Consider the following 20138-nt stretch of genomic DNA (forward strand, 5'->3'; position numbering starts at 1 on the left):
ATGGCATCCAGCCGGCGAAGGCCGTGGCCTCTCTGAGCTCTGCCCCCACCACGACCGACGCCGCTTCCCAGGCAGAGCTCGGCGGGACCGCGCTGCCAGCCCGGTGCCGGGCTGCCGGCTGCGCCCTGCTCTCACGCCAGGGCCGGACGCAGCAGCGAGCGTGGCTGCGGGAGGTGCGCCCGGGGAGAGGAGCTCCTCCGCTCGGGGACAGAGCTCCGGGAGGAGGGGAGCAGGCTGGGGAGCACCAGGGAGTGCGAGAGAGAGACAGACTACGGGGACTGCACCCGCCTTCCCTGGGACAGGCCTGTCAGGCAGACAGGACACAGGGTACGGAGGAGTCCCTGTCCTCTCTGCACCCAGCAGAACACGGTGACCTGAGGGATGGGGGCAACGGTGACGAGTTCCTGCCCGGCGCAGCAGGTGCATCTCCTCCATGACCACCCCACCTTCCCAGCTGCCCTGGCATGACGGGTACGAGGATCTGCAAGTGGGACCAAACAATAACCAAGACAATGGTTCCTGTAGCTTGGAGGTATCACCGAGGCTAATTCAGCCTACGCCCTGCATCAAAACTGCTTCCATAAAGAAAAAACACAGGTCACTGTCATAGGAGACTCTCTTCTGAAGGGAACAGAAGGCCCAATATGCAGGCTGGACCCACTTCTTAGGAAAGTTGGCAGCATCCCTGGGGCCTGGGTTAAAGATTTGAAGAGCAAGCTTCCTACCCTGGTACAGCCTTCAGATTACTATCCATTACTGATTTTTCAGGTAGGATTGCACTAAGAAGTTTGGGGGCAATCAAGAAAGACATCATGGCCTTGGAACAACTGGTTATGGGATGAGGAGGACAAGTAAGTAGTGTTCTCTATCATTCCAGTTGCAGGGAATGATGAGGGAAGAAACGGGAAGAGCCAGCACATCCATACCTGGCTCTGAGCCTGGTGTCACCAGCAGAATTTTTGGTTTTTTGATCATGCATCAGTTCACATTGCACCGGGCCTGCTGGCAACAGACAGGGTCCACCTCTCTCAAAGGAGGAAAAGGATCTTTTCGACAAAGAATGAAGAAAAGGTCTATAGGGCCAAATGGGATCCACCCAAGGGTGTAGAGGGAGCTGGTGGAAGTGCTCACCAAGCCACTTTCCATCATTTATCAGCAGCCGTGGTTAACAGGGCAGGTCCCAGTTCCCTGGAGGTTAGCAAATGTGATGGCCATCTACAAGAAGTGTGAGAAGAAGGTTCCAGGGAACTACAGGCCTGTCAGTCTGACCTCGGTACTGGGGAAGGCTATCGAGCAGACCATCCTGAGTGCCATTCCATGGCATGTACAAGACAACTAGGTGATCATGCCCAGCCAGCATGGGTTTATGAAAGGCAGCTCCTGCTTGACCAACCTGATCTCCTTCTATGACCAGGTGACCTGCCTTGGGGATGAGGGAAAGGCTGTGGATGTTGTCTACCTGGACTTTAGTAAAGCCTTTGACAGTGTCTCCCACAGCATTCTCCTGCAGAAAGTGGCAGCTCATGGCTTGGACGGGTGTACTCTTTGATGGGTAAAAAACTGTCTGGATGACCAGGCTCAAGGAGTTGTGATGAATGGAGTTAAATCCAGTTGGTGGCCGGTCACAAGTGGTGTCGCCAGGGATCAGTATTGGGGCTGGCTCTGTTTAATGTCATTATCCATCATCTGGACAATAGGATCAAGTGCACCATCAGTCAGTTTGCAGCCAAGAGCGATTTGGGCGGGAGTGTTGATCTGCTCAAGGGTAGAAAGGTTCTTCGGAGGGATTTGGACAGGCTGGATCAATGGGCTGAGGCCAACTGTATGAGGTTTAAAAAGGCCAAGTGCCGGGTCCTGCACTTCAGTCAGAACAACCCCATGCAACGCTACAGGCTTGGGGAGGAGTGGCTAGAGAGCTGCCCGGCGGAAAGGGACCTGGGGGTGCTGGTTGACAGCCGGCTGAACATGAGCCCGCAGTGTGCCCAGGTGGCCAAGAAGGCCAACAGCATCCTGGCCTGTATCAGCAATAGTGTGGCCAGCAGGAGTAGGGAGGTGATCGTGCCCCTGTACTCAGTGCCGGTGAGGCCGCACCTCGAATCCTGTGTTCAGTTTTGGGCCCCTCACCACAAGAAGAACATTGAGGTGCCAGAGCGTGTCCAGAGAAGGGCAACGAATCTGGTGAGGGGTCTGGAGCACAAGTCTTATAAGGAGCGGCTGAGAGAATTGGGGTTGTTCAGTCTGGAGAAGAGGAGGCTGAGGAGAGACCTTATCACTCTCTACAACTGCCTGAAAAGGGGTTGTGGTGAGGTGGGTGTTGGTCTCATCTCTCGCTGGTCTCATCTCTCAAGTAACAAGTGAGAGGACAAGAGGAAACGGCCTCTAAGTTGTGCCAGGGGAGGTTTAGATTGGATGTTAGGAAAAACGTCTTCCCCAAAAGGGTTGTCAAGCATCGGAACAGGCTGCTCAGGTAAGTGATTGAGTCACCATCCCTGGAGGTATTTAAAAGACGTGTAGATGTGGTGTTTAGGGTCATGATTTAGCGGTGGACTTGGCAGTGCTAGGATAACATTTGGACTTAAAGATCTTATAAATGGTTCTATGATTCTATGTACATGTTTGTCCTTTCCTTGTGTACTCTTCTGTTATGGACACCATTTCACCTAACAAAGCAAGTACCAGGAAGTTTCCCACTCTCTCATTTTAGGCTTCACTGAGCAGCAAGATCAACCTAACCTAATGCTACAGCTCAGTAAACTGTGCAGCATTGTGAGCCAGTAGGTATCTTGGGAGGACTGGAAATTTACTGTTTATTGCCCCTGGTCCTCCTAAGTATTGACTTCAGTCTCATAGTGAATGAGGGCACTTCTCCTCAGCTCAGCCATGGGAAAGGAAGAGGCCCCAACCCTGGAAACATTCAAGGTCAGGTTGAACAGGGCTCTGAGCAACCTGATCTAGTTGAAGATGTCCCTGTTCATTGCAGGGGAGTTGGACTAGATGACCTTTAAAGCTCCCTTCAAACCCAAACTATTCTATGGTTCTATGATTTTAATATCCTGCATGTCATTTACCCTTGTTATGAAGAAAAAAATTACTGGGTCCAAATTGGACCTCTTTTTACTGTGTCCTTTTTCTCCCTCTGGCTTTGGTTCTGCATGTAGAAGACAAATCTTATTCTTAGATTTTACTTCACATATATTGACCATGTGGAGGACAAAGCAAGACTCATCAGTCTTAGGTGAAGTTTTGTGCTAGTCCTATTGAGGCATTAGTGTCTCCACATACGATCTCAACTCTGCACTGCAGGTTCCTGCACTGAGAGTGGTGGAGGTGGGGATCCCCCAGCTGGGATTGCACATCCTTTGAAACAGTCCTAGCTGCTCTCATGGTGGTGAGGAACCCTGTTGGATCAAGAAGGTGCATCAGGCAATGAAGGGTCACTAAGCTCCATGCAATTAAATGTTCTTTCCACCCATGGGAATAGTAAGCAGACACATGCAGCCCTGGTGACCAAGAAACATGCTCTCTGAACGCCAGGGGCATCATTTCTTTACCTTTTGCTGCTTTGCTGTGATGACTCTGCAGTGAGTCTGCTGGGTTTGAGGGTGGCCTGGGCACAGGCATGTGGTCTGAAGTTGTCGTTCACTTCCCCTGAGCCATTGGGCAGGCACACAAGTTTTGGTCATTACTGAAAGCCATTCCTTACAAATCATTTTTCCTCACTCCTCCAGTCCTTGGCTTGATCTTTGTGCACACACACACCTACCCCTCATTACTGTAATGATTCTACTTCTGTGTTGCTTGTTGCAGGACAGGAAGGAGATGATCAGAGCTCCGGTGGAGTCTGTGTGTAATGGAAAGCCTTGTGGTGTCCTGTTTTTATCTTTGACATCATCCTTTCATGGCTCATCTAGACAAAAAGCAGTATTCTGAAAGCCCACAGCAAGACATCAAGAGCAGTTGTCACAACCTTACAACTGATTTTGATGGGCTGCTGCTCCCTTCTCCAAGTTCCTGAAGGGATGGGGGCAGTTGGCTGGCTCAGGAGCCACTATCTCACCAACATGTACAATACTTGGTGCAGCATCAAACAGCCTCTGCAGGGACTCACCCGGAGCTGCTTGTTGCCTGGATCTTGCTTCTGGCCTAGGCAAATTCAGTGGGACACAAGACCTCCAGCCTTGCACAGAGCAAGGGGCAGTCACCTCCCAAGGAAATAAAGTGCTGCCCATCAGTGGCATCTAGAACCATATTTCCAGCTCTTTTCCAACTTTAATGATCTGTTGAACTTGCACAAGCAATGTAAATTGCCCTGAATATGCCTATCACATATGATACTAGACATGCATGGAGCTGTCACCCAGCCCTCATCTTCCACGGGAACTTGCTCTAAAGAAGAACTCCCCAGTGTCACCCACAGTTTTGAAGGTCTAGAGGAAGCTCTTCTAGAGCTACACAAAATATTTAGCACAGCCCCACACACTCAAAATGGCACTTGAGTAACAGACAGACCTCTGGAAGCAGCTTTTAATGTACCGCAGCAACAAATTTTTCAAAGTTTCCGAGATTTTTGTGCATTTTAGAGCGAAAGGACATTTATTGCCACTTTTATGTGTAAGCTGCCTACAGCTCCATATTACTTGGGGTATAAAGCAGATGAGCAAAAGGCCTTTAAACTAGTGTTTTGCACCTCTGATCTTGATTGATGTTGACACCAATTAGCAGAAAAGGAATCTTTCAGATAAAGGAAAAGAAGATTTTATTAAGCCCTAAATGCCAAGAGTCAGAATTCAATGCAAAATTCATTAGTGCTTATGGCAAGAGTCCTACCAGTTATTGCCAAGGGGTTAAAGGGAAATAAAAATTACATAAATAAGATTTTCAGGACTTTTAAATCCTAGCTTGAACAGTAAATTTTTTTGGTTGATTTTCACTTGCTATTCTATGTCCCTACTTGTAGAGGCTGTTCTGTTACACTTACTAGTTTTAATCAGAGGCAACTCCTACTGAAATCATTTGTGTTCCTCTGAATGAAGCGCAAAGAGAAAAATAGTCATTTTTTTCCCATTCAATCCTAAATCCATTTTTGTAAGTACATGGTATAAATACAAATTTAAAATATATAAATATATACATGCATATATATGTATATATGTAGGATCCAAATCTGACTTTAAATTTCTGGCTTACGTACAGACAGTGACAGAAAAATAATACTAGTCTTTGCAGACTTTTGCCCATAAACAATTGCTCAAAAAAATAAAGGAACTTTGCAAGTTTCCTTATGTTGTATCATCAATAAATCCCATTTTAACCAAGCTCTGAAACAATATCTGAAAACTTTGTAAAAACAAAGATTAAATGCTTTTTATGAACCAGAAATGAAATTGTGACAGTTAGGAGTCTGGAGAACTTTGAGCACCTGCTCTCTAAGAGAAGTGCCACAGCTCCCTGTTACTCTAATTCACAGTTCTTACAGAAACTATGTTTTGGAGCAGGGACAAATATTTGTGCAAGTTCCTTCCCATGGCTTGTGTTCACAGCACTGAGAAATCTTCTTGCATATTCACGTCTCTCCATGTTCACTAAATCGTGTTTTGCTTTCTAACGCTAAGCTCTTCAGCTCTGTAAGGAGAATCATAGGTCCCAGTTCCTGAACACTGAGCACCTACCTGCCCAGAAACACCCTCACAAGTCTTCATTCCTCTCTCCTTACAGGGTATCTGCTCTTTCAGTTCAAAGGACTGCACACCCGAACGCTAATTTCTTACAACTCAATTTATCCAATGATAATTCAATTTCAACATGTCCTGAGACATGTTCTTTCACTGGCAGAGGATCCTGATAATCAGCAGTTTACATCTACTTGTCAGAAGCCCCAGGGCAAATTTTGACTCTGGATTTACCTTCCAGTCTCATTTACGGCATTAAATGTCATCCGAGTTTGATGACAGCAGCATCCTAGACTCATAGCCAGAAATTTATTGCCATTTCTTGCTTGCTGTGAATGTTAGGGATTTGCTTTATACATCTCTCATCTTCCAGGCCTAAGCACTGCAGCTTTCTGTTTCACTTTACTGGTGTAATGATATTCTCCTGAAAAGACTTAATCCCAGATTCATTTTAAAAATTAAAGCATCCCATTGCTGTCTTTGCACCATTTGTTCCTGCCCTCCAACCAACCACTCTCCCTTCTTTAATACATACCTGTTGTCTCCCTGCTGCTTATGGCAAGGGTTCATTTTCTTGTTATAGATGTGAGCAACTTGCCACACCATGAGAGCTTTGCTCTCTGATTGGGGCTAAGCACTGTTTTTATTTTTTAGAAATCTTTAAAGATTGCTTATAAAAAAGAACCAACACTGTGCTCTGTTGTTAAATCACATATTCTGAAAATTGGTGAGCCTGGAAACTCTGGAAAAAGGAGAATAATTCTAGAATTATATCTAGAATTGTAGAAATGGGGATGTAGGATTTCAAGCAATATGTTATACAGACTCCTACTCTTATCTGACACTATATTGCCTCAGTTTCTCCTCACTCCTTTTTAGCCACATTATGCTCTCACAGCATTTTTTGTGTTCTGTAAGTGAAGATGGATGTCTGCTCATTGATGGTGGTAATCTAAGCTGCTCTGTTTCTTGGACCTTGATCATATTTCCTAACGTACCATTTCTATAACAGTAAAACTGTTTTCAACTAAACATTTAAATGTGGAGAGAAAGAGAGTTCCTGTTCTGAGTGTAAAACCCATCTAGCAAAATTTCGGCACTGGAGCTACAGACACATGCCACCAACTTTCATCAGTCCTGCAGCAGCAGGGAACACATTGCAGAAAGCTGTTCCCTCCTCTTAAGGATCTGAGCAACAAAATACTGAGGAGTCTTTGACAAAGGGTTAGAGACTATGACTGCTGTGTGTGTTATGTACATAAGAATCGAGAAAACATCTGTCCAGAGAAGCATTATGCATGGTTTCAACCTCTGCACCTCTAGAAGGATCTCTCCTTCTGTTTTCACAGAAGTGTGGGGGAATGTTTGAGACATCAATAGATGAAAAGTATTTTCTTCTCTTTCTCTTGCTTCTTGACAAGGAAAAGATAGGAAAAATCTTGCTATGGAAGTAGAGCTGGTGAATTTGTCTCGCATAACTATACTGAACTCCTTGGAGGACGAGAGTGAGACATTTACAAATTTGAAATAAAGGAGCATTGACTCAATCACACAATAGGTATACTTTCATTCAGTTCACAAAATAAATAATTCCTGGTTAAAAATCTATTTGCAGGGAGTCAGATCTATTTCAGTATTATGAAGAGATTTTGTTAGTTCTTCCTTCATTACAAATGAAGATGACAAGACTTCATGGGATTTCTAATTTACAGTATATCGACAAGAATATTTTAAAGCTTTCTGATGCAGAGACAAGGCAAAATTTATAACTGCCCCTTTTCTCACTCCAGAGTTACTGTAAGCAGTCATGCAGAGACTAGAAAAAGAAAATTGTGTGTTTTTCATAGATATTCATATATAACAGGACCCCAGCAGAAATGCTTACATTGCCATCCCTGTCAGATTCTATGAATCCACAAATCCTGCTAAATACCTAATATCACAGCTAAAGATATGACTAGAAGTGCAAGCTGTCAGTTATGTATAAAAGGCCTCTTATCAGGACCAGCACTGACAATAATATCTGCACATGTCGAAGGGCCCTCAGCTGTCAAACAAACATCATCCAGCTGTGTGATAAGTGTAACTGCCAGGTGCTAAGTCCACAAGTAAAACATAAGGGGATAAACAACAGCTACCACCAGGACACGTGACCAGAGAAAAAAGCATGTGAGCAAAACAGTAGGGATTTTGTTAAGCCTGACCCTGTTGTAGTTGCAGCACCCATTGCTGATAGGGGACATCAGGAGTCTACCTAGAGGTGTTAGCAGCATTTCTGTTACTTCTGTCTATACGTCATCAGACAGAATGGTTAGTTTTGACTGTGGTAAAATGTGAGTTGTTGATAGTAATCTTAACAGGTGCCATTTCAACTGATGTTTTGACATAAGTCATGATGGGTGGAAATGGTAGAAGTATGGACATGTACATACTTTGAATCTAGCCCATGATCCAAACTGTCTTCAGTCATGACTAACAGAAATAAGCACAATAATCTGTATCAGGCCTCTGCAATCAACACCATTGCTAGACATAGAAAAGGTATTAAAATAGGTCCCATGACCTTGTATAATGTCTTCTAAAAAACATGGAAACTTTTATTATCCACATTATCCTGTGGCAGGGAGCTCCACAGTTTAGCTGGAAATTGTGCAAATTGCTGGATGTAAGAAATACAACAGGATTTTCTTGACCTGTAAAGTAACTTACTGAGTGAGGATATTCTTTTTCTGAACTGAGAGGAGATGGAATTCATGCTCCATAGAACATGTAGACGTAATCCACAACAGCAGAAAAGCACCAACAATTAGTCGGAGCCCCTCTATGGACTGACAAAAAGTAGACATATATTATCAGTGCAGACCAATCTTTTGAGTACCCAAAGTCTGTAAATTAGACCCAAAGTGCAAATTACACAGTAAGTGAGAAGAATTTCAGAACATTGATCATTTTGAGTCAGTCATTTGAGGAATGAATTCTTTCAAGAATGATAAAACTGCTGGTCTTGACGACATCTGACAGCTGAGTAGATAAAATGCCTTGGTTGAATGACAAATATCTGAGTACTCCAACCATTTATTGTGCATTGCTGTCAGTGTGTTAGTGCATGTATGTCACAGCACTCCAAAAATCAGAGAACGATGCTTCAGAGCCAAAGAACAGTAGGCATGTGTCCATACGGCATCATCTTCACAAATGGCATTAGCATCTGATCTTAATTTAATTAGTTATCACCATTTGCTAAATGGCTCCTAATACCAGAGCAAGCTGGACTGTTCCCAGAAAGTCCCTGCTGTTTAAGTGCTTAACATCACTGAGCAGTTCCAAAAGAGCCTTGGGAGGGCATGGACAGAAACTCTATGCCTGTAGATCCATCAGCAGCTGCTCATGACACTGTAAAAATCCACAGTATGTAATTATTTGTAATTATTAAACTACACAAATTGATCATCACTCCATAGGGATTGCACACTGTAAAGTTTACATAAAAACATGAGAAGAATAGAGCCAATGGTGCAGACAGCAATATGAACTATCAGGAAAGGGTACTTGTACTAATAGTTTTAGCATCTGTCAAAATACACAACCAACCTATGATCATATAAAATCTTAGTTCTTGCAGGTGACTTAGGCATCACAGTTCAAAATTAGGACTTCAGTTGTAAGGACTTCATGCAAAATCAAAGCCATGTTGACGTCAGTAACTTTCCTGGATATCTGATTAGCACATCCAATGCCAACTGTGTATGAATTCAGCTGAAATATACGGGAGTCTCCTCCACCTTTAGACTCAATAAGTTACTAAGCAATTTTGAACATCCAAGATTGAAGGTGATTCACCCACAACTAGCACCTGGTCTATCTGGGTATCATACTAAATTTCACACTTTTCTGCAGGTCAGAGAAATCAAAATGCAAAGTGAGTGCCTGTAAGAGCTCAGTTTACAAATGGAAGTGAGGGGAGGATGAGGAGACTAATGGCAACCAAATGATGCTGTGAATCGCTGAACTCGGACAATACCACTCAGCACCTGCACATGTACTCTATGTGGGAAAAATCAGGGTTTGCAGAGTTAGATAGGCTGCAATGGATCAAAATTGCATCGTCTTACTGGATATCTTGGATAAGCCAAAATCAGTATGTCTTTCTGGGGATCATCCTATCCGATACCATGAAAGCACTAGCTATTACCAGAGAATGCACGTTGCATGTTTTACTGAGAAGTTTTCTTAGCTGCAGGAGAAATACAAAGGCTGTAGCAGCTACACAATTGGAAACATACAACATAATCAGTGTGATATTTAAAATTAGCATAGATAAAAGAAAAAAGAAAAAAAAGAAAATTACCTTACCTAGTAACCTGAGAATGGATTGGACAACTTGGAGACCTTCTCACACAAGTCAGCTGGAAGAACAAGAACATGCAGAAACATGATTATTATAAATACACAGAAATGTATGAACATAGAGACTGGTTGAATGGTACAGCACATCGTGGTCTGTGGCATCATGAAAGAGTTGTAAAATACTAAGGATTTAGTCCAGGCAACCCATTGGTCCATCTCTTATGTTCACTTTATGAAACTGTATCAGAAAACAAGAAAAGGATGTATAACAGGAAAAAGGAAGCACAGAAATAGCTGTGCAGGCATGGAAGGATAAACAACTATTTTCTTCCCTTTCTGCAAATCAGAACAAAGGCAAAAAACTGAAAAGTCTTTTTCAAACCCTAACAGTCCTTGACAGGAAAGAGGAAATAATGCCCTAATTGCCAAAAATGGCAAGGAAAGGAAAGAGGGCAGAATGTCACGCTTACAATTTGTTTCCAATTCATTCTCTCTCTCCAAGGTTCCTTCTGCCCTTTAAGAAATTTGTACTTAAAAAATAATGGACTAGACAATTTCCAAACCAGAAGCCTGGTATAATTCATTTTAATGCCACTCCAGTTGGCTGGGCAATACAATAGATCATCACATTGTGAGAGAACCCTTTGGTCCAGACTATGTATCAGACTGAACTTCTAGATGTATAGCGTATTTATCATGACTATGCTGTCACACAAGGTTATCATGCTGGTATGCAATATTTCTCCATCTCTCCCTTAGTGAATTTTGTTCTTTTAGCCAAAATGGAGCTAATCAACAAAAAACCTATGTTTAATTTTTCAGTGAGACACCCAGAGTTAAATATCTACCATGACACACTCAGGGAAGCTATCAGCAGACAGTATGGTTTCACATAATCTTCAAGACTATTTTCCTCAGTATGAGCCAGTGTTTAGTCTTGGAAAGATGTGCTGTATTATACTTAGTTTCAGCTATGCCAGATGTCCTTCACTGCTTTTTCTGTTTAGAATGAGCTCCATGAATAAACAGAGTATTTCTTTTTTTTTTTAAGGTTATTCCCCTCAGCATAGAAAAAGAAGAAAATTCTTCATGGTTTTGGGCCACTTTTTTCCCAGTGACAAAACACTTGGAACACACCAGACTTGGGGTCACTTATTGTTCCTCTACTAGGAAACCAAGCTGAAAGGTCCAAGACATCACAGGAGACATGTCAAAGACTCTGGGATCAGGAAAAATGTCACAACTAATTAAAACTTTGTTTTGGAAGACACTCAGCACTTGGTATTTCCACTGCTTTCATGGGAAGTCAGTGCTCTGAACTTCTAACAAATCAGGTCATTTATTCAAGCTCCTTACTGTGACCTAAGGTCTCTGAACTTAGCTCTGACTGCTGTTGTGAACTTTGATCTAGGAGGTTTAAAATATACAAGGGTAACAGAAATAAAATCCACTTTTGCTCAAAGGTCATTGTCAATAGTATTTACTTTTTCTGGCCTTGTTTTCTCTTCCAGCATACATGCATTTTTGTCTATAAGCGACAAGTTTGACCAGACCAGCATTGATTGAACCAAACTCACAGACTCACTCAATATTTCAATAATTAAGGATTGCTGGAGGAAAAGTAATATTTATTTTTATTTTGCCTTCCATTTCCAGCTACAAGTGAAGCCAGCAGTGATAAAAATCTGCTGTGCAAAGGTCTTTCTATATTGTTTCCACCCAGAGAGCCTTGAGAAACCCCCAAGAAAGCCTGTTCTCATGAGCATCCCACCTTGTTCCAATGAGCTTCTGAGGTCTGAAGAGCTGAGTCAAGGTCCTTTCTGGCTACCTAGATTACTGCAAACTCTCTGCTGCCTATTTTCCTCCTCTTCTTAAAATCCACTGCAGTGGATCTTAAGAGCACTACAGCTAAAGCTCCTTATCCACTACCATTCAGACTGTGTATCTGTTTACTGACAGCCCTTAATTCTTTTCATCGTATCTCTAATTCTGTCCTTAAGGCCTTGTGTTGCTTCTTCCTGCCCATATTTATGCTCTTATCTTTACCCTTTCCCCCTTGTTCTGCCCTCATACTCTTTCCTTGAGCTCATCCTTCCTCTGGACCATCAGGGCTGTATCACCCTTCTGTTCTTGCTTGGACTCCCTTGCTTTCTATCCCCTTGACAGACTTGTCCCTCCACTCTCTTCAAGAACCAGAGCTACAGTCTTGAAGTGCAATCCTACAGGCCAGTTTCCCCGAGTAATATTTGGGTAAGGCTTCACTTCAGCCGCACTGCAATAACTAGTCGTGTACACAGTCCCACCTCCTAACAGCTGTGAGGTGGTGTATGCTTCTGAGAGGGAGTTGTTACTCCAGCACAAGGTCCTGATGGATCTCTAAGACAGACAAGAACAAAGCTTAGAAGTAGTAAAGAAAAAGCAGGAAAGCAGCAATGAGAAATGCAAATTGTGTGACTGGAACAACTCGTGTTTTGTTGCTGCTACTATGAAGCGACAGCAAGAGTACCAACAGTACTTATGCTTTTACTACTTTTTAAGAAGAAAACTGATGATGCAGTATGGAGGGCAAGGATACTGTGGCCACCAATGTCTGGCAAGAGTCTCTCCAGCAGGCTATAGCTCCTTCAGTGCAGGTGCTGCTTGGCAATAGGAAAATGGCATCAAGGTGGTCTGCCCTGACATGGACTTACTGCAAGTGTTATCCCACAAATGCCTCATGGCAGCTGGGGACAGAGAATAAGAGTCAGAGTAAGTTTCTCCTGTACGTAGCAGGGGGTAGGGCTCTTTCATGCTGAGCCAGCCTACTAGATCATCCTTGAGTCCAGCAAAGGAGAAAGACGGATAGATTTCACCTAAGCCTTTTTCCTGGGACACAAGCTTGAAAAATGTAAAGTTGGAAAGAGCAAAAACATTGTATGTGGGGAGAGGTGACTGGGAAACTGTTGTCCCAGCGCAGTCAACTACTATATTGTTCATCATGGTAAATTTCATATTTAGTTCAGTGAGAGCAGACTGGCCAAAACCAAGCAAAGCCCTGTTTCTTGGGTTTCATTGCTCTGTGCAGGTTGAAGACCCTAACCAGGCAAATCCCCTATGATACTGGCATTAGAAAGGTGTTCCTAGGGCAGCATTTCTCAAACAGAGGTTCCCAAATGAGCAGTGGTCCCTAAGATTGGCTGGCTCTTGGCTATACCACACCCAGGAAGCCATGGACCAAGTAAACAGGCTCTTTGAAATGATTTGGCTACTGCAGATCACCCTGCAGGGTGCAGCAATGAGTAACAACTCAGGTCAGATGGTCACAGCAGGCAACTGGGATCCAAGGGTTCTTGCACTGGCAAGTTATCCTCAAACACTGGCATGAAACAATTGCCATTTCTGTACTTCACTCAACATAAGCATAGTTAGCATTACTTGAAATAATCGATGGCACATTACCTGAGAAGTGCTTTAAAGTTGTGAAAACATCAAGTATCACAGCATAGTAGGACAAGATCCCCAGTCGGTTTGTGTTGGTAGATATGAAAATCAGGGCTCCTGCCATCTCACATTTTCAGGGTAATTGCTAAAAGAGAAAATGATCTATTCGTGAAGTCAACTCATTAAACAAATTGAGACTTTGAACTACTTGATTTGGGTGCAAATTTAATCAGGGAGTGAAGGGGTGAATTGACACAGAACACACTTCCTATCTTCTGCCCTAGGGTTATTTTAGATATTACAGTAACACAATATTCTTATTGTTATTTTATAAGCTAGCTGATAATCAGCATTCCTCTGCATGCTTGTTTTCCACAGTGAACAGAGGAAGTGCTTATTCATACAACTGTAGTTAAGCTACATTTTAAAAAGTAAACAGAGACTGTAAGGGGCTTAAGTGTCTCTCACCTGTACTAACTCCGGTGGTAGGAGGACAGGGAGTGAGGTGCAGACGTGCTGATATGGTCGCTTCGGGCATCAGTACCCATTTGCTGTTCAGGACTTTTGCATAAGCAGGCAGAATTGTGAAGTACCGAGACCTGTCTCGCTCCCTCCCGTCTCGCTGCTGGCATGTTTCATGCTCTTGCACTGCATAAAGTGGTCTTGGCTCCGTAAATGCACCCCAACAAACTTTGATCAGGCCTCTCAAGTTGAAGCTTGAGCTTTTCCAAGGATTCGTTTCAGTATGTGAACAAAATCAATCCTACTCATTCCAATTAGGCAGCCAGTAAATAAACCTTGTGTCCTGTCATTGCAGGTTTTTCTGTTGTATTGCACACTGCTTAGAAATTTTCTCAAAGCACCTGTAGTGCTTTACTTGTTTCTTTTTGACAGTTGAAACTTCTTGCTTTTGTGTAACCACGGAACATTTGTTAGGGCATACTTCTGTGCTGAGCAGAATCTGTGCTGTATTTACAAAGTAAAAGCCAATACAAAGAGTGTTCACTGTAATGAACAGTGTTTGGAGCGAAAAGTCTAATGAGTATAGATGCTATCAAAGTTGTTCTTTTTCTCAGAAGTGAATGTTAATGCCAATTACTCATGTTTCTTGATTAAACTCTCTCCGAACATTAAGTCCTGCAGAAAAAAATGATCTTCCACCACAAAATATGCCCATTGCAATTGAGTCGGAAGTTGGCACCAAGAATCCAGGGACAAAGTGTACTCTGTGTTGTGGTCCTTCAGGGAATACTACCATGAAAGTGCCTTGGATGTGAGTGGTAAAAGGTGTCTGTGTTGAGTATTCCACTGGGTCACAATCAAATAAGTAGACACCAGACTAAAATGTGCTTCCAGGGCAAGGGAACTGCTTGCATGAGTTAAAAGAGGACATTTTACATGTACAAACAGGTTCCACTAAAGACGTGTCTGTTCTCAAGATCTGCAGCTGAGAATCATATAAACCATGAGAGTCAGCTAGCGATCTCTCATAGCTGGACTTGGGACTACTGCCTCTGTTTGACTGGATCCATGTCCACTACTCTATTTTTTTAAACCGTTCTGGGATATGTCTGCAGCAGTATTGTCTATCAGTGTTTTTATATGATACAAAAGGGGCAGGCACCCTGCTCTGTGTTTCTGTACTTGAGCTCTGAAATAAAGGGATATGCACCAACCAGGAAGAAAAATCAACATCAGGTTTCTCTTAAAAAGTGAAAAGGCTTATTGTCAAAGCTACAGGAATGCGTGTTTGTTTTCTATTCATCAAATCAGAGTTTAAAAGCAGAAGGGATGCTTAAACAGTCTATTCCCAGCCATCTTCTCTGTCTCAGGCCATTGCACTTCACACAGCTGTCACTGCCTTGAGCCAGATGTTTGCTAGAGCTGTGAGACAGTGAGACCCTGAACCAGCCCTGGCACACCGAGCTACACAGAATGGACAATAACAGGGAAGTTTAGGGTTGAAATAAAACTCAAGGTGGCCGGTGGAAGAGTGGCTTTTCTTTTCCATCCCTGGATTCAGACTGAGCTGAAATCTTCCATCCAAAGCCTTGAGGGCCTCATGAGCATCCAGGACCCACTGTACCTGCCTTCCAGCCAGCACCTGTCAGAGCATTGCTCACCTGAAGAGTTCACAGCTAAATAGAAGTCTTATCTAAAAGCTGGGGGACAGAGGAGTGGCAGGAACGGGGAAGTGTCTCGTCCAGGGACAGGCAGGAAGCCATTAGCAGGGCTGGAAAAGGACACAGATGTCCCAGTTCCAAAGACTGTGCTCTAAATATTTAAGAACCCAATGTTTATCCCATTTGTTAATGATAGATCACAGCACCTGGCATAAATAATGCTTTACACTGAAAATATCACTTCATAAATCTTCACGACAGGCATCTGCGGTGGGTGGGTAACCAGCATTATCCCCAGTTTACCAAACTGGGACGCTCACACGTCACGGCGGGTAGAGACGAAACTGCCGAAAGATGCGCCTGCAGCCGTCGGGCTTGGGAGAGCCCGAAGGCCAACGAATGCCCAGGGAAATCTCTCTGTGAATCTTGCAAATAGCAGAACATGATGATTTAAATCTGAAGCTATGTCTGCCTGAGGATAATTTGCAAGAAGTACGAGAGTGACTCTGGCTGAGCAGACAATTCACTAGGAACAGTTCAGCTAAATGAGCTCCAACGGGAGGCGGCGACCAGCGCGGCGGCTGGGCTGTGCCAGGGCTGGGGAGCAAAGTCCCAGCGCACCGGGGATGCCTGGACGCCGTGCCTGCCCATGCCGAGGCTCCGATCAGGGCAATTGCTACCGACAGCACTGCAATTCTCACACAAATTTAAGTTAGCGGGAGAAAAAGAAAGAGATTGGAAATAACGGGGAACATATGAGTCACATCTGCAAGTCTTTGTGTAATTTAGTTTTGAAATTTAAGATTTAAACTAATGTATTCCTTGGCCAAAAGTTATTCTAGCTTCTCCAGGCAGGTAGTAATAGAAAGAAATGTGATCTTTTTGATTAAGCCAGAACGTTTACTGCCACTGGGAAGTGCTGCACATAATGTACCGTGGGGACATGGTGCTTTCTGCAATTTCTGCTACAACTGCAATACCTTACAGTAAACCTTCAAAAGTACTGTATATAGGAAGTCTCAAAACATCCTCATTACCTGCATTTATACAACAGGACACCTATCTGTTAAGGTGTTAGGGGTGCTTCCTGTAAAATAAATTAAGATTAAATCCCAATTCTGCTTCCAAACACCCACTATAAATCCAAACAACTTGCCCTACTTCTGTAGCATTATTCCAGATTTAGATCTATTCAGCAAGGCTCTTAAATTTATGCCTTAGTTGGGCACTTGAGTGTTTCTACCACTGTCATTGGGGCTGCTCTCACAAGCTTTAAATTCTCCAGTATCTTCAAAAATTTAAGTATGTGCCAGGGACTATAAACTGACCTCCAAGGCTAAAAACAACAGATTGGCAGAAAGCTGAAAGCTAATACAAAACCATTAATGAAAATCAAAAAGCACAAGAGCTTCAGGAGAAAAAAAGAAAACTTACAATATTTAGAAAAACAGTCAAATCCCGAGAGGAAAAAGGAGAGCTGAAGTCTATGAACAAGCACCTTCATTTCAGATCCTCCAGTCCTACCTCAGGATCTCATTGTACTGATGCTGCACAGGGAGAAGCTGAGTCTCTGCCTCCCCAAAAGCTTATGCCTGAGATTTTCACACTTGAGATTTTCACACTTAAGGTTTCCACCTATCTGTAGCTACTTAAACACCCTACAAATTCCACCATTGCAATACACTGTTAGGGAAAGTAAGGTGCAGGAAAGAGAAATAACTTACCTAAGGCCTTATCACACATTCAAACACTAAGAAATGAAACCTGTCTATCCATCTATTCCGCTGCCACAAGTAGGGAAAAATCTAGATATGTTTGGCAGTAAGCTTGTGGGAGTTTGCTCGCCGTTCAGGCTCATGCAGGAAATGGAAATTTCCTGTTCCTGTCAACCTGAAATGCTTCCGAGGTCACAACTGCTTAGCTGGAAGATAGTAAGTACCACAGCCTCATTGTCTTAATGCACACAAGAAAGAGAGAAACTCAGCCTAACCTTATAAGTTTGCTTTGGGATCATCTTCATGTCCGGGTAAATCCCAGCTCAACAAATGCAGGATGCTTGTAGTAATACAAATAATAAATCTTAATTTGGGACCTGGCAGGACGCTATTGAATGCCGACGAGCGGTGCTGTAATAACCTGTCTAGCACAGGGTAAAGACCTGCCTGGCTGTGGGCACGTCAGGTTGCCCAAAGAGGGCACATGGATACTTGCCTTCATGTCTGCAGGCTGGTCTTTGCCCACCTTCTCCCACACTGCACTTTGGACTGCATACCTGATGTACACGTTGGTTTCTTCCCTCAATAACCATCCCCCTAATTAAGGCAAATGCTGCTCAATTCAGCCAGCTCGTAAACGCCGCATTCATTATCCAGAGCTCTCCAGATCTGAGGGAACTGAAGGGAAACGAAAACAAAGCTCCTTGCAGAATTTAACACCCACCCCACTGATCTGCAGAGACACAACTTGAGGTGCATCGTGGCTCCCGCCATCATCCGTTGTCAAATGCAAACCGATGTGGGAAGAGACGGCAGCTGGTTACCCACCAGGAGGACCAAGGGCCCATCCTTTCGAGTGGCCAGAGCCAAGGGACACGGGGTCGATGCTTGAACGGGACCAGGGGAAGGAGAAATAGGCACAGCCCTCCCAGGTGGTTGGGGCTGGTTCTCCCACCTCTGTTTCCGACGCACAGCAGATGCTGCGGCGGAGCATCTGTGCTGCTGAGCTCCAGCATGCCTGTGGTGCTTGCACACTGGAGCGCAAGGCCCAGCTTCCTGCCTCCCAGCTGCCCAATGGCTTGGAGGATTGGAAGGAAATACAACCCTCTCTCTCCCACCTGCTTGTGCGTTAGTCACACGCCAGAGTGGCATCCAAGCCTTTGTGCTCGCATCCCCTCGGGAAGGATGGGATCTGGTTCAGGCTCGCAAGAAAATGGCAACCCAGCCATTCTGCTAGGCTGCACGCCAAGAGCCCTGCCTTGGCAATGGATTAGAGCGGGCACCTCAACAGGACTCCATCTTTATCTTCTTTTTCTTTAGAGGCTGCTGAAAAAAATACCATTAGGTCAGTGCAAGAACAGATGATGGAAACAGCCAAATATAAACCACAAAATGGAGCGAGAGAGATCAGGAGTGGAAACGACCAGCCTGCAGCTGGACATGTGTTTTCAGAGACAGTTGAATTTGATGCAAAAGCATTTAGAAATTTGAGTTGAATACAGTAAGTCAGAACAAGCCAAAAGCTGAGCTAGTTTCACCTGGAGCAGTGACATTTTATTGCAGATTTCCCAAGTATTTTGACTCTTCCCCCACTAGTCCATGCAAAAGAAACGGAAGTTGCTGTGGGAGCACTTGGGCTCTCGCTCTTCCTCCAGCTGGCCTCCCCACCTCAGTCGAAACAGGGCTCCACGTCCGCGTTTCCCTGCTCCCAGAGGACTCTCTCACACCCACCCACTCTTCTCAAGTGCAGCTCTCTGCACCTCAGCTCTCGACGGCAGTATTCGCTGGAAGAAAACCGGGAGGATAACTGTCACCCGGTGACGAGGACACTAACCAAAGTGAACTGACTTAATCATTTCCTCCATAACTCACACTTTGAGCCGGTTTTAAATTTCTCTGATCGAGTAGGGAAGAGATCTGAAGGCAGCTGTCTCGGATCACCTCGAGCTTGGTCTGTTTCTACCTCCTTGCTTTTATGGATCTAGGTTTCCTTTAAAAAAAAAAACAAAAACGGCCTCCTAGCAAAATTATCTGTTTCATGTTGAGCAAAACACCCATTTAAATCCAAATGAAAGTTTTTGAACATACAGAAAAAAAGAAACCAGCTTATTTTAGATTGACCCCAAAAAATATTACAGTGCCCTGACCAGATCGATGTAAAGACCCTGTCAAGATTTTTCTCCACAGTACCTAAGCACTGTAACCAGACAGTACAATTTCTGACTGTACAAACATGACTTCCCCCATGCCTTCCCAAATTTTTATTCAATTAATCATTTTTTTGCTCTCCATAGGCATCCATAAGGAGGGGTTTTAAGGAGGATTTTTCACTGAAAAATTTTTAACAAGTGTGACTATGTTAGAAATGTTCATAATTCTAAGCGTATGCACTTTCACATGCATGCGTGCACATTTAACTTATTATTGGTTTTTAAAAGAATTTACTAAATGGTTCTGGACAAAATCCCAAACTCAGGGCTGTTTAGAGACTGCTTATATTTGCTTTATTCATGACAGAGCTATTCCATGCTGTTCTCAGTCTGTGATTGGGCTGTTAGAACATCTTTGTTCATACGGAGAAATAATAAATATTAAATACCCCAAAATCCAAGTAGTGTCATTCAGCCAACTGTTCGTATGGATTAAGTGGAGGTCTGGTTTCCATGAATAACTGGCAATAGTTTGTATATTTGTAAGCCACATAATAAGACCTCATAAATAATATTAAATACAATTTAGACTTCAGAGTCTGAAATTCAAAATTAGGTTTTCCAATAGTGCGACTCTCTCCTCAGCAGTCCGGCTTCGCTTGCCGGCTAGTAATGCCCTATAGGAGACAGGGTATCAGCAGTGGGATTACCAGG

The sequence above is a fragment of the Phaethon aethereus genome (genome assembly GCF_964289735.1).
Source record: "Phaethon aethereus genome assembly, chromosome: 2".
NCBI classification, from domain to species: Eukaryota; Metazoa; Chordata; class Aves; order Phaethontiformes; family Phaethontidae; genus Phaethon; species Phaethon aethereus.